Source organism: Benincasa hispida, chromosome 5 (assembly GCF_027475165.1).
Source record: "Benincasa hispida cultivar pf3 chromosome 5, pf3_genome.v1.1, whole genome shotgun sequence".
NCBI lineage: Eukaryota > Viridiplantae > Streptophyta > Magnoliopsida > Cucurbitales > Cucurbitaceae > Benincasa > Benincasa hispida.
The window spans coordinates 69498290-69514860 of record NC_143482.1 but is presented as its reverse complement, the minus strand read 5'-3'; the positions used below and the strand labels follow the sequence as shown (position 1 = coordinate 69514860).

Below are 16571 nucleotides of genomic sequence, written 5' to 3'. Positions count from 1 at the left end.
ATTTTTAAATAACTAATGTTAGTTTTCAAAGGTAGTTTTAGAATCATCAAATTACTAAGAAAATATTACATTTTAAGATTGAAAAAAAATTGAGAGGCAGAGAATGTTATATAGAGATAAGAGATGTGGAGTTAAAAAAAAAAATTTAAAGAGAAAATGTAGGCACAGGAGAAATTTAGATAGAGAAATTTAATAGAGACAAAAAAGTTCAAATATAAATAATAAAGTTAAAAGATAGAAATTTTTTTTGGGGAGAATTATAAAAATTTATGAGAATAATTTTAAAGAGAGAAAAAACTCAAGAGTGGGGGACAAAATTGTAAGAGCAAAAAGTCAAAGAACCAGGTAAAAAAACTATAGTGTTAAAACTTCTTAGAGAGAAATAAAGATAAAATTGGACAAAAAATTTTTTGAAAAGAAAATCACTCACAATCGTCAATCATCTACCAAAAATCACTCACAAATCGTCAATCATCTACCAAAAATAACTTGGAATCATCCCAAGTGATTGATATAGAATTATTACAATAGTATCATTTCAAATTTCTTTTTCGATATTTATTATTTCTTACTTATCATCTCTTTATTACAAATAGTCTATATTCAAAACATACACTATTATAATAAATAGTTTGCATTCCAAACATAGACAATTATTATTCACATTATAATATCCAATTCAACATCGTCCTATTTGGAAGTCTACAATAATCACTTTTTCATCATCGTCAAACATCATAATTATGGAAGAAAAACGATTTCGATCATTTCAAAATCACTCTTAGAAAACGATTTCCATCTTTTCAAAATCACTCTCAAAGATTCTCAAATATGGAGAAAAACTCGACAGTTCCAAATTCATCACTCAAAATTACTAGATAATATGAAAAGTGTCATTTCGAGCAGTAATACGAGAAGAGAATTCGAAGATATAAGTTGAGATTAATTGATGAATGTGTGTTGTACGTGCGTACTGCGTACAGCTTAGCTTAGCAGGCAGTAGCTTTATTTAACAAAACAACTTCCACAGACTACATAAGAGCAGAGTCAATACAGATAGAGCACAAGAGTAGGAATCAGCAAGGCACTGTACACATGCACGCACCATGGTTGCAAAATCCGTCGCAAACGGTAAAACAATCTTCGTCCGAACTACACCGTTCCTTGAACGACGGGCTCGGCCTGTAGCAAGTCCTTCCTTCCGCCTCCGCCACCATCCAACCTGTAAGCAACAACACAACACAACACATCACATCACATCACAGCTTCCATTACTCTCTATTTTCATTCCTGTAACAAATTAGGTATTAAGCCACAAAATCAAAAAACCACAGGAGGATCGCATCGGATCGGATTCAGTACCAGAAGCAAGGGATAGGAAGATGAACAACACAATTGTGAGCTTTCTCCATCCTTCTCCCGCCATTGCCATGTCTTTCTATTTAATCTTTCCCGCACTTCAACTTAGGGCTCAATACCCCCTTTTATATGCTCTTTTCCTTTCCTCTTCATGTTTTCTTCAACAAATCTGGTTATTTCTCTACCTGTTTTTTTTTTTTTTTTTTTGGGAATGAACAGCCACGCTTTTCCTAATTATGATGGAATAAATCATATGCATTTCTGTTTCATTCTGGATGTGAATAAAGCCTGTAATGTCATCTACTCTTCATTTTAAACTACCATTTCGGCCAAAACCAACCTCCAAATCTGTGAGGTCAGCATTAATTTAAAATGAAAATTTTCTTTCTATTGTAAATGATATTAATATGATTTTCTTATTTATTGAAATTATTGGAGTTTGAGCGGTTCGATCTTTTGACCATGGTCAAGAGTATATGCATAATCCAGTTCAGCATGCTCAAGTTGGCTTGTCCTTAAATTATTTGAATTCTTAACTAAATTTTAAAATAAAAATATAACAAAAATATTCAAGTTATTTAGGCCAGTTTTGATAACAGACCTTTAATATTAATATTGTTGTTTTCAAAACTTATTAGAGAAATATTATTGTTTTGAAAATTATTAGAGAAATATTGTTGTTTTAGGAGTTCGAGGTTAGAAGTCGAGGGTTGAGGATTCAATTAATGTAGAGGCCGAACGTTGAGAACTCGACAAACAAAGAAAAACTTGGAAATGATATGTATATAAGTTGTCGAGGGTTGAAGTTTCGACTTATACCCTCGACAAGGAAAAAGAAATTTCGCTAATTTTGTGTTGAGGATCTCACTCTAAAAGGGAATTTCGCTAATTTTGTATATTAGGTTGTCGAAGGTTGAAGTTTTGACATACATAAGTCGAAACTTCAACCATCGACAAGGAAGTTAAGTGGGTGGAGCTAATTTTGTGATAAAGATCTCGCTCTAGAAGGGAATCTCGCTAGAAATGTGGGCTGAATCTCGTGAGCATCTCTAGGAAGAAAATTTGTTAAAGAAATGCTTGAGGATCTCACTCTAGAAGAAAATCTCGCTAATTTTGTGATGGGGATCTCGCTCTAGAAGGGATTCTCGCTAGAAATATGGGCTGAATCTCGTGAGCATCGCTAGGAAGACAATTTGTTAAAGAAATGCTTGAGGATCTCGCTCTAGAAGGAAATCTCGCTAATTTTGTGATGGGGATCTCGCTCTAGAAGGGATTCTCGCTAGAAATGTGGGCTGAATCTAGTGAGCATCGCTAGGAAGACAGTTTGTTAAAGAAATGCTTGAGGATTTTGCTCTAGAAGGAAATCTCGCTAATTTTGTGATGGGGATCTCGCTCTAGAAGTGATTCTCACTAGAAACGTGGGCTGAATCTCGTGAGCATCGCTAGAAAGATAGTTTGTTAAGAAATGCTTGAGAATCTCGCTCATGAGGAGGATTTTGCTCATGAGGATCTCGCTCATAATTGTCTTCACTTTATTTACTTTCCATAGATATATATATATATATATATATATCTTATATACATGACCAATGAGAAAAAAAGCTAATAATCATTAATGAAAAAATAACAACAATAACAGAATTTTGTTACAACTAATAATTATAATTGAGGAATTTTAATGAAAGTGCATATATTAAAATTGACTATAATTGAATAAGCCTGAAAAAATATAGTCAACCTTGATTTTATTATCAAGTAAATTAAAAAAAGGTGTGAAGTCCTATCACCATGCTGCGCCTGCTCCGATTCCCCTGCGCGATTCCCTGCATGCATTGACCAATTGATCCGATTCCCTGCATTCATTGATGCATTCATGCCCCTCTGCCATAACCTTAATGCCTCTTCAACCACCCAAACCTGTGGGTCGAGTGTTGAACACTCGACCTACATCCTTTTAAACCACCATCCTCTTCATTTTTGCTCACTCACTCTCTCGATAATTTTTAACTCACTGCCCTTGATTTTGCTCACTCCTCTCTTGATTTGTTCACTGCCCCTTCATAGCTCACTGCTCCCTCACTGCCTTCGAAAATAAGCTTTCGAAATCATCTTCCTCTCCTCCCATTTCCATTTCCATTTCTCTTCTTCTATTTCGTTTAATACAAATTATTCTCGCACAATGGTTCATTACTCTACTAAATTTTTATTTTTTAAGAATAATTATAAATTTTATTTTTCTTAAATTTTTTTTTTGTAGTTGTTGTCAAATAACAAATAACAGGAAAAAATGGTGAACATTGTCATTTTGAAGGAAAAAAGAGAACTACCGTCGAATCTGTGAGTTGAACTTATGATATTTGAAAAGTTTAGTTTATTCTTATGATATTTGATTTATTTAGTATTAACTTTGATGTTTATAGTGTCAAAATGTTTAGTTTATTGTTATGTTTAAGAAGTTGATATTTATAGTTTAATACAAAATTATTGTGATAGTTAACAAGTTTAGTATAGTTTCAAAAGTTTAATATACTTTGAAAATTTTAGTTTATTCATATGAAAATTATTGTTGTTATGTTTATTGTGATAAGTTGATATTTTCTAGTATTAACTTTGAAAATATAATTTAAAATAGTTTGAAAAAGTTTAATTTAATTTAATTTTTTATTTTGTATTAAATTTGAAAAAATAGTTTTAAAAAGTTTACCTCATTTTTTTTTGAAAAGTTTAATTTGTTGTTATTTTTAAAAATAGTTATAAAAAGTTTAATTTATTGTTATGTTTAAAAATAGTTATAAAAAGTTTAATTTATTGTTATGTTTAAAAATAGTTATAAAAAGTTTACTTTATTGTTATGTTTAAAAATAGTTATAAAAAGTTTAATTTATTGTTATGTTTAAAAAGTTGATGTTTATAAAACTTAAAAAGTTTATGTTTATAAACTAAAAAATTTAATATTTTTTAATATACTTCTTATAAACAGTATAATACGAAAAATTGATGTTTGTCATTTTTTTTTTTAGAAAATGGCAGGTAAATGCTTGAGATTTTTGTTGTTTACAAATGGTAATATGATTGATGGTATTGATGGGGTTCATTATGACCAACCACCAAGTGGGAGTTTTACCATAAATGTGAACAGTGAAATTATATTTGAACAATTCATTGAAATGATTGGGATGTTACTTGATGTAGATATGGGAGCAAATCAGATAGAAATAATATATAGACATCCTAATCTAGAACCATCAGGATCAATAAGGTTTATGTCATTCCCTATTTCGAATGCATACGAACTTGATGTTCTCAATGAAAATGTCAGTGCCAAATCTAGTGCATTTGTATGTAAATGTAAATAGGATATGGGTGGATCCTGATACATCATTTAACCAGTTTGAAGATCCAACTCAATATATCGATCCTGATCCGGAGTCAGTTGCATCGCCATGGGATAATGAAGATATGGCGGCTAACAACCTGTACAGAGACTTTAGAACAGAAACAGATGACGAATTTGAAGAGCTGGATTTCGATGGTTGTGAACATGAGATGCTTTCAGATACATTCAATGATTTGGATAGCATTCGGGAACATGACTCAATTGTAGCTCCTTTGGACGTTGATAATACTCAATTGTATAAAGGGATGATTTGTCAAGACAAGGAAATGCTACAACACGCGGTCAAATGTTTTGCAATAAAGTGTCATGCACCATATGTGGTTGTTGAATCTACACCTTGGACAATTCGATGTAAGAAGAGGGAGGAAGGTTGTAAGTGGAGACTTCGTGCAATAAAGAAAAAATCGCATGACTTGTTCGAGATCACTAAGTATGATGAGCAGCATGCATGTTTTTATTCATAACTAAGTCAAAGTCACGTACAATTGAATTCATCAATGATTGCACTGGAGTTTTGTGACGCTGTAAGAGAAAAGGATTCATCAATGATTGCACTGGAGTTCTGTGACGCTGTAAGAGAAAAGGATTCATCAATGATTGCACTGAAGTTCTGTGACACCGTAAGAGAAAAACCATCTATCAGTGTGGCACAATTGCAGTCCGACATCAAATCAAAGTTTGGATATCATGTTCCTTACCATAGGGTATGGGAGGGAAAAAGAAAAGCGTTGGCTAAAGTGTTCAGTGATTGGGATGAGTTTTACAAATTGTTGCCTAGGTGGTTATATATAATTAAGCAGACCAATCCCGGAACACATGTGGAGTGGAGAGTTAAAGAAACGCTTACTAAAGGCCATGTTATCCTAACTTCTGTATTTTGGGCATTTGGTCATTGTATAGAAACTTTTAATAAATATCGGTCGATAATTATGGTACACACTTGTACAGAAAATATAGAGGAAAACTGTTGATTGCTCCATCAGTTGACTCGAATGGCCATCTTCTTCCACTTGCGTTTTTCGTTGCTGATGAAGAGTCTGCAGACTTATGGGGATGGTTCCTGAAACACCTGAGAGAAATTGTAACACACGAAGAGGTATGTTTAATTTCAGATTGACATGTTGGTATAATCGCAGCAGTGAACAACCCAGCAAATGGTTGGACGGGACCGAAATGCCACCATCGTTTCTTCTTACGACATATCGTCAGCAACTTCAATAAAAGTGTAAATTTAATTCATTGAAAAATTATGTTTATCGTGCTAGGTGTCAGTTTCAAATTCGAAAGTTCAACAAAGCAATTGAAGATATCAAAGGAATAAATCAGAGCTGTCTAAATTTTTTTTTGACAACATTAGTTTAGAGCAATGGACTCAAGCACATGATGAGGATTCAGATATGGGTGGATGACGACAAATCTATTGCATAAATGGAGTCCTCAAAGGAGCTCGAATGTTGCCTATAAATGCTCTTGCGCAGATAACATTCTTCAAATGCGTGAACTATTTCGAGAAAAGAAGAGAAGAAATAAGGGATGCATTGAAGCGTCAAGATAAATACACTCGGTAATATTATTTTTTTATATATTTTTTATTAATAATTTATTTCAAACATACTTTATAATACTAAGTGGAGTAAAAATCCAGGTACACATACGAGAAAATAAATAAATGGGCTGCACGATCTAGTAAACATGAAGTACAATCATACGATCGTTATGAAGATGTATTTCATGTGAAGACTGGACGTCATAGTCTCAATGCCAAAGGAGGAAACGTTCAAATATTGAGACTAAACAGGTTCGAGCGGTTCTGTTCATGTAACAAGTGGCAAGTATTCGGCATTCCATGCTTGCATTTTATGGCCGTTTACTCACATTTTAACATGAACTACGAAGATTTTATTGAGCACTACTACAAATTGTCAACGTATGTTGAATGTTACTCTCCTCAATTTCAACTTGTATCGCATGAAGATTACTGGATCACGCACCCTAATATGCCCATCTTACATCCTGATCCATCGTTGTTGAGAAAACCTGGTAGACCGAAAAGTTCACGTTATCACAACGAGATGGATTAGACAGAACCAGCCATTCGACAACGATGTGGATTTTGTAATCAGTTAAGACATAATCGAAGGAAGTGTCCTTCGTTACTAAGACGGGCTCCAGATAGTTAGGGATTGAAAAATAAATAATTTTTTTAATTATATATTCATTTTATTGTATATTCAATTTTTTTATTATAATTTATTGTATATTCATTTTTTTTATAATAATTTATTGTATATTCAATTTTTTTATTGTAATCAATAAAGTTTTACATTATTCAATTAAAATAATAATGACATATATGTGTGTGTATATATATATATATATATATATATACACACACATTAATTAAAAGAATAATGTACAAGTTAATTAAAAGAATAATGTACAACTTTATAATAAAAAAAATTGAATATACAATAAAAGATAAGTGGGTGAAGGAAATCTCGCTCATGAGTGAGATCCTGCTCATGAGCGAGATCCTCATTTTTTTTTTATTGTATATTCAATTTCCTTTATTAAAATATTCTTTTAATTAAGTTGTACATTATTCTTCTAATAGAAAAATAAATATTTTTTAATTAAGAAATAAATAATTTTTTTTTTCAGATCATGGTTTTGAACCCAGGACCTGTTGATCCCGATGTTTTGTACGACCAGTCCATTCATCGATCATCTGTTGTATGGCGAGATCGTACTACTGGAGAAATATCTTGCAGGCATCGAGAGGTAGTTCTCCAGCGCACTATCCCGCTCCACCCTCGAATACTACCGCTACTGCGCACATTTGGATTCTATGGGGTTGCCAGATTAGGATTTATTCAGTTGGACTGACATCTGATCACAGCCTTGGTCGAGAGATGGAGACCCGAGACGCATACATTTCATATGTCTGTTGGAGAGTGCACTATCACTCTATAAGACAGAAGTGTTGTTGGAGTTACTTATTGACGGTGAGCAGGTCACCGGAGTGATGTACGATGATTGGTCAGAAGTTTGTCAACTGTACCTCGGTGCGACCCCACCTGTCGACAAAATTAAAGGATCGAGGTTAAGTTTAATATGGTTAGGAACACAATTTCGTGAGCTCACAGATGATGCAGACGAGGAAACTGTCATAAGATATGCGCGAGCATATATACTACAAATGATGGGTGGAAGTCTGTTTTAAGATAAATCAAGTCATTTTGTTCACTTGATGTTCTTGCCACTGTTTGCTAACCTCCATGATGCGGGGCAGTATTCGTGGGGTGGAGCATGCTTGGCATGGTTATATAGACAATTATGCAAAGTAGTAAGACCTGAGGTTTGAGAGATAGCTGGGCCTCTCATACTTTTGCAACTATGGGCTTGGGAGCGATTTCCAACAATGGTTCCACAACTACAACATGTTAATGACGTTCAGTTAGTTGGACGAGCCTACGGTTCCCGGTATGTTGTTTTAATTCATTTAATTTTTATATCACTGATCTAGTTAATTTAAATTCTAAATTATCAATATAAAAATTTAGGTGGAGAGACAAATTTTGTGTGACTAGGACAGCCACACATGTAGTAAACCAGTATAGATACATGTTTGATCTGCTTCAACCTGAACAGGTACATTACACTGAACCTTATTGATTATTTTATACACATTTTTATTGTATTTGTCTTTAATATTCTCTAATATAATATTTTGTGTTTCAGGTTATTTGGGAGTCGTACAAAATTATTATGCATACTTTGCCTAATTTTTGTACGAATGGTCAAAACATATGGCGGACGATGAGTCCTCTCATATGTTTTAACATTGGTGAATGACATCTTCCTGACAGGGTGATGAGATAATTCGGTTTTCAGCAGGATGTCCCATCGCCTTGTAATATTGAACCCGTACTGCATGATATTGACCTAAGGACTGGAGATTGGTTCGAAAAAGTTGCACATTTGGTAATGCGATGACAATATCATGCAAGGTTTATTGTAGGGGGTTTCTCTTGAACAGTTTGACACAGATGTCACTCCATAATATATTCATTGGTATAATAATATCACAAGGCGCTACGTCACTCGTGCGAGAGCATCTATGGGTCATCTAGTAAATGAATGAATATTATCTAATTATTTTTAATTTAAATTTATTTTAAATATTGTCTAATTGTTTTATAATTCACAGAGATCGAACATCAGTAGACTCCGTGAGGTTGCGAATGATCCGAACCAGGTTCTTGCTATATGTAATGACAACCAAAGCTATATGGAGGAAACTCATTATATGTACGATATACCTATTGTTCCTCTACCAGCTCCTAGGCGTAAAGGACCTGTTCGGGAAGAGGATGAGTTTGATGAGGTTGCACATAATGTGGAAGAGTTTTCCCCTATGATGCAGACGTAGAGTCAAACTGATTATGTTAGTCCGATGATGATGCCAGCATTTGGTTCAGGACATTATGACTCAGAGGCTGGTCCTTCGTCTTCATACGTGCATGGACATGGTCGGGGTCATGGAGAGCATAACGAATATTTATATTATGAAGCGCCTGCAGAGGTACCAGAGCAACATCAAGAAGAACCCGAACAACCTCAAGTTCAAAGTCGACGATGACAACCAGTTCGAAATCGACGACGTCCGCCTTGTGGTACACATTGATTTTTGTAATTATTTTTATATAAATGAGATATTTAATTTACATTTTTTTTATTTTTATGAGATATATTTTTTTAATTTATTCTTTTTAGAGTTTAAATAAAATAATAAAATATTTTTAGAAATTGTTTTTATAAAATGAAAAATTAAAAAAAAAAAGAAGAAAGAAAGAAGAAAGTGGAATGTGTAATAATTAAAAAAGAAAAAAAAGGAAAATTTGTACGGATGACCCAAAAATTGAAGTTTCTCGCTATCTCGCTCTCTCTCTCAAAATCTCGCTCTCTCAAACTCTCGCTCTCTCTCTTACTCTTCCTCTTTCTTACTCTCTCCCAATACAAAATTATTTTTAACATATCAAATAATTATGAATGTTATGACGAATTTGATTGGGAAGTTCAGTGGCAAAAAGGAGATTCATTAGCTCGTTATTTAGTCAGACTTGCTGAGATGACAGAATCCGTAAAAATTATTCAACAAGCTTTGGAAGGAATTCTAGGGGACCTTATGAAAATTTAGAAATACGATCTTTTGATCGAGGAAGGTCTCCGGAGTGATAATTAAACAGACTCATAATAATAATGTATCAAAAAGCGAAAGGGCAAGGTTGAGTGTTCAAAATTCGACCTACAAATGAAAAGCGAAAGGACAAGGTCGAGGGTTCAAAATTCGATCAAATTTTTTTTAAAAAAAACAACAATATTTTTACAAATAGTTTGAAAACAACAATATTTTCCTAAATAGTTTCTAAAAGGACAACGTCCTTTTAATTTTCCCGTTTGATAACTACTTGTGTTTTGAAAACCAAACTTATTAGCACCTACTTCTACCTTTGTGTTTCTTTGTTTTACTATCTACTTTTTAACCATGTCTTCAAAATTCATGCCAAGATCTTAAAACTAGAAAATGCAGCTTTTAGAAACTTATTTTTATTTTAGGAATTTGGTTAAAGACATGGCGAGAAAACAAACAATTTAAAACTAAAAGCCAAAAATTAAACGGTTATTTAATGAGGCCTTAGTTTTCAATTTTGGTTTGGATTTTGAAAACATTTGTAAAAGCTAATACAAAACAAAGGAACCCATAGGTGGGAGTAGTGTTTTTAAAATAAAAAAACGAAGTGATTATGAAATGGGAACTAAATCTTTAGTTTTTGTGACATGCATGTGACACTTCATTGCATAAACTTTATGGAAAAAATCAATTTACACCTCTAAATGTCATAGATTGAATCAATTAAAACTCTTAATTCATAATGGTATCAATTAAAACTAATCAATTTAGACTCGCTCTTAAAAACCATTAATGGATAATTGTCTCACACGTATGGACTTTTTTAGAGGAATTAAATAGGTTTTAATTGATATAATTATTAGTTTAAAGGTTAAAAGATAAACATGCTAACTTTGAGGGTAAACATCGGTAGTTCCCCTAAAATTTAGATGTGGCCGCACCAATTGGACAATTGAGATCAAAGGTGACTGGTAAATGAAGCCTCAGCTTCTTATTGTTGCAAGGAGGAGAATAAAACCATCTATAAATGCAAAGGGAAATCGTCAAGATGGCGAAAACTGAAAAGATTGATTTGAAGCAAAATGTTACCATTATTGTAAGTGAGAACCTGAAAATATTTGAACATACCAAGAAATGTTTTGCCAGAATACCAGAATCAAGAAGAGAAGGGGCATAGGAAGAGTATAAAAGAAGATTAATTACACGTGAAGCTCGTTAACCATATTTGATCGCTTAACGAATTGATTAACAACCAACGTTAACACTTGATTTCTTTTCATGTAATTTTTTTCTTACTGTTTTCGAAGAAAATGATGAAGATGGCTGACTTGTATGTTTTGGATTTGAACTCGTTATTTCACTTGTTTTGGGTTTGGTGACTAACCATTTCATTTATTTATTTATTTTTGACAAAGGTGAATAACCATTTTAGTGCTGCATCTTTATTGCTCAATGAAAAGGTTTTGAGAGCTTTCTCCCATATTTTTTTCCCTTTCCTTGTGGGAATGGCCTCTGTCCCTTTTGTAAATGTGTAGAAAGTAGAATTATTTCCTTCGGAGAAATATGATCACAATATGTACGGGTTCTAATGACAACTTTTCTATTTTGTCCTTTTTGGTTGTTTAATTTAGAAAAGTAACACTATTAAAAGTGTTCTCAATAGACTGTTTTAAGTGGCTTTTGCTGCTTGGGAATGAGAACTAGTGTTGCAGTTTTATTTTACATTAAGGTAAAAGTAGGAATAAGCTGGGATTGTCTTTTCTTTTCATCGATCTTGATGTTTTATGTCTTTGTACTAGCCTTTAATTTAACAACTGGTCATGTCATTAGGAAACTGCCACAGTAAGCCTTCACATACAAATTTAATCATTACTTGATGCTATTTAAGCCTTCACATGCAAATTTAAGCATTACTTGATGCTATCTTATTCTAGAGTAATCTAGACATGCAATGCATCCATTTTAGAAAGGCCAAATCGTTGTTCTTCTTAAACGTTCTCTCTCCTCAAGATAGATCTTGAGGACGACTGATCATTAGACAATGTAATGTTAGTGGAATGACTTTATGACATTGCCTATTTGAATGGTTTGGATCTATTTGATAATTTTGACCTCTGAATTTTAAGAATCTCTAATTTAGTTAATGATCTGTGCACTTCTGATCAATAACCTTTTTCTAATAACAATTGGTTGTTTCTTGCCATGTGAAGGCAAACACAATGTGAGTTTTCCAAACAGAAGTTTACGGGTGGATAACAATACTGGGATAACATGTTGCTTGCAGTTCTGTTCTTTCAAACAAGAATTATGTACATGGGGTCAAGATTAGATTATTCATGTCATAATGTCAATTTTCAAGATAATTCACTATAGTAACTTCTGTTGCTTGCAGTTCGTGATTCTTGGGTTTATAAAATTAAGGGAACTTTTGAATGACAATGAGAATTTTAAGTTGAGAGAAAATGATCAAATAGGAGATGGAAGAGGAAGCTATGTGTACAAGCATGTGCATGCTACTCTTAATGTAGTTGAACAGCAGCAATCAGCAGCTTATTTATTCGAAGATAACATTGCAACTTTGGTCAATGCCAGACCAGATTACAATTACATAACATAGTGACAGTCAGCAAGGCACGGTATAAATGCATAAACCATTTGAGCAAAATCCGTCGTACCACATATCCAAATCGCAAGCTTTAACACATGCATCCTTTGAAGTACACAGTCCCTTGAACGACGGGCTCTGCTTGTAACAAGTCTTTCCTTCCGTCTCCACCACCATCCATCCTGTAAGTAATAACACAACATAGTTCTGTTAATCTCTATTTTCATTTCCCGGATAACTATGAAATAATCTCATCAGATTGTGTACCAGAAGCAAGGGCTACGAAGATGAACACCACGACTGTGAGTTTTCTCCATCCTTCTCCCATAATGTCTTTCTCGTCTTAATCTTTCTGTTTCCTGTACTGAAACTCCGACGCCCATACATAGGAGTCAATACCTCCTTTTATCTCTTTTCCTTTCCTTTTAATGTCTTCTTCAACAAATTAGGTTATTTCTCTAGGTTTTGGGAAGGAACAGCACCACTTTACTTATGATAGAATAATCATATGTATTTCTGTTTGTTAAAAATTAAAGAATAGAGAAGAGAAGAACACAAGGTTACGTGGATACCCTAATACAGGGAGAAAAACTACGATATAAAGACTTTTCTTATTCTGTTTTAAATCTGATACATTGAACACACGGTATAAATAGACAGTAGGAAACCCTAGGGTCTTACACAATTACATAAATGCCCCTAGGTTAATAACCCTATTTTCAACACTCCCTCTCAAGTTGGAGCATAAATATCGACAAGACCCAACTTGCTTACACAATAATTAAAATTTTGTCTCAGTATCCCTTTTGTAAGAACATCAGCAACTTGTTGGTTTGAAGGAATATAAGGAATGCATATGTTTCCACTGTCCAACCTCTCCTTAATGTAGTGTCTGTCTATCTCTACGTGTTTAGTTCTGTCATGTAGAACTGGGTTGTTTGCAATACTGATGGCAACTTTATTATCATAAAATAATTTCATTGGAAGCTCATTATCTTGCTGGAGATCTGATAATACTTTCTTCAACCAGATTTCTTCACAAATTCCTGGACTCATGGCCCGATACTCAGCCTCAGCACTACTTCTTGCAACAACTCCTTGTTTTTTACTTCTCCAGGTGACTAGATTTCCCCAGACAAACGTACAATACTCAGACATAGATTTTCTATCAACAACAGACCCTGCCCAGTTAGAATCAGTGTAAGCTTCAACAGATCGTTTATTGGTTTTGCTGAACATTAGGCCTTTACCAAGAGTTCCTTTCAGATACCAAAGAATACGTTCAACTGCTATCATATGATCTTCACAAGGAGCTTGCATAAACTGACTCACAGCACTTACTGCATAAGAGATATCTGGTCTTATGTGAGACAAGTATATCGACTTCCCAACTAACCGCTTATACCTTTCTTTATTGACAGGAATTCTATCATTCTTATCACCGAGTTTCACATTGTATTCTACTGGTGTGTCAACAGGTTTACACCCAGTCATACCTATTTCTTTTAGCAAGTCCAAAGTATATTTTCCTTGAGAAACTGATATACCCTCTTTTGAGCGAGCCACTTTCATTCCCAGAAAGTATCTTAGCTTCCCGAGGTCTTTAATTTCAAACTCTCTAGCCATCTCTGTTTTTAGTCTCGTGACCTCTACATCATCATCCCCAGATAAAACAATGTCATCAACGTGGACAATAAGAATAACTATCTTCCCTAATGTTGATCTTTTTATAAACAGAGTGTGATAGGAATGCCCTTGAACATACCCCTGTGCTTTCACAAACGTTGTGAACCTGTCAAACCAGGCCCTTGGAGACTATTTCAATCCTTATAGTGACTTTCGCAATCTACACACCTTATTTTTTAATTGACTCTCGAACCCGGGAGGGGGACTCATATAGACTTCCTCCTCAAGTTCCCCATTAAAAAACGCATTTTTAACATCAAGTTGGTGTAGAGGCTAATCTTTATTCAAAACAACTGACAAAAATACTCGGATCTTGTTAAGTTTTGCCACTGGTGAAAAAGTCTCAGAATAATCTACTTCATAGGTTTGAGTAAAGCCTCTTGCAACGAGTCTAGCCTTGTACCGGTCAATTGTCCCATCTGACTTGTACTTTATAGTAAACACCCATTTACATCCAACTGTCTTGTGTCCTTCAGGCAAAGTCACCGGTTCCCAAGTTCTATTCTTTTCCAGAGCTCTTATTTCTTTTATAACAGCAGACCGCCATTCTGGTTTTTTCATTGCAACACTTATGTTATCTGGAATCACCTCAGTGTCCAAGCTAGTAGTAAATGCCTTGAACTCGGATGCTAGATTACTATACGTCATGTAACTATGCATAGGGTATTTAGTACATGAACGAGTACCTTTCCTCAGGGCTATAGGAAGATCAAGTGATGCATCACGTTCTTTCACCTCTCCAGGCTCCTCACCACGATTGACCATCTGTGTATCAGAAACTTCAGTAGTATCTTCCACATCATCACTAGTAAGGATCATTTCATCCTCTGCAGCTTCAATCATTTCATCCTCTGCAGTTTCCCCTTCTATCACTCTTTTAGTATTACTACTTCCTTCCCCCTTGTCTTGACTGCCTTCACCAGTCTCCATACATATATCAACATCATTAGGAATATACGTACTTGGACCTGATGGCGGGTTTGACTTCTGCACTGGAGCTGGCGGTTCTGGTTCAACAGGCGACACTACTTCCTTCCTGAGATTCTTCCTATAGTAAGTTTTCCAAGGAACTTGATTGGTAGGAAGGACCAGACTATCATGATCAGGACTAGAGTTAGACAAGGTTTGAATGGATGCTAACTCTAGAGGAATAGCATAAGATGACCAGTTAGTCTCTTCATTTATGTTCTCCCTATGCAGATGACTAACAGGGAAAAACGATTGATCCTCGAGAAAGGTGACATCCATGGAGACATAGTACTTTCTAGATGACGGGTGATAGCATTTATATCCACGTTGATGGAGTGGATATCCAAAAAAGACACACTTCTGAGCATAAGGAGTAAATTTTGTACGGTTTGGACCATGGGAGTGAACAAAAGCAACACAACAAAAAACCCGAAGAGAAACATCAGAAATCAATCAAGTAGTAGGAAATGAATCTTTAAACAATTCTGAAGGGGTATGAAGATTAAGAATATGGGATGACATCCGATTAATGAGATGAGCAGCAGTGAGAACTGCATCTCCCCAAAGGTACGACGGAAGATTGGCGAATAACATAAGAGACCGGGCTACTTCAACCAGATGCCAATTTTTATGCTCAGCTACTCCATTTTGTTGTGGAGTGTAAGCACATGAGCTCTGGTGAACAATACCTTTAGAAACAAGAAACTCTCTAAAAGAGGTATTAAAAAATTCTCGCCCATTATCACTTCTTAAAATCCCAATCTTTGTTTGAAATTGAGTTTCAACAGTTGTGTAAAATTGTTGGAAAACAGAGGACACTTTAGATTTATCAGTAAGAAGGAAAATCCAGGTGAGACGGGTGTGATCATCTATAAACGTGACAAACCACCGTTTACCAGTGGAAAGTAACCGGTGAAGGACCCCAGACATCACTATGAACAAGAGAAAACAGACTCGAGGGTTTGTAAGGCTGAGAACGAAAAGAAACCCGATGTTGTTTGGCACGAATATACACATCACAATTAAAAGAAGAAGTACTAGCATTATGAAATAAATGAGGAAATAAATACTTCATATATTGAAAATTCGGATGTCCTAAGAGAAAATGCCATAACATAACATCATGTTCAGAAACAAAGAAATTTAAAGACATAAACCCAGATTGGTGATCATTCCTAAAGGAAGCTTCGTCAAAAAGGAAGTATAGTCCCCTATCGTGCCGGGCAGTGCCAATCGTCATCCCCGATTTCAGATCCTGAAACAAAACGGAATCTGGTGAAAAAATCGCCTTACACTTCAAATCTCTTGTTATTTTACTGATAGATAACAAATTTTATGATATTTTAGGCACATGTAAGGTA

The 16571-nt window shown here is 34.5% G+C and overlaps 2 long non-coding RNA genes across 2 annotated transcripts; one reads left to right on the top strand and one right to left on the bottom strand.

The window, feature by feature from the left end:
- The first annotated feature begins 1083 nt into the window (after positions 1 to 1083).
- Positions 1084 to 9493, top strand: LOC150036382 (uncharacterized). Its single transcript, XR_016529826.1, has 5 exons — positions 1084 to 1224; positions 1335 to 1397; positions 7418 to 8239; positions 8320 to 8407; positions 8498 to 9493. It is a non-coding gene; the product is annotated as an uncharacterized LOC150036382 (long non-coding RNA).
- Positions 9494 to 12402: 2909 nt separating this feature from the next.
- On the bottom strand, positions 12403 to 12961 carry LOC120077629 (uncharacterized). Its single transcript, XR_005481797.2, has 2 exons — positions 12823 to 12961; positions 12403 to 12737 (listed from the first exon to the last, which is right to left on the bottom strand). It is a non-coding gene; the product is annotated as an uncharacterized LOC120077629 (long non-coding RNA).
- Positions 12962 to 16571: the final 3610 nt, after the last annotated feature.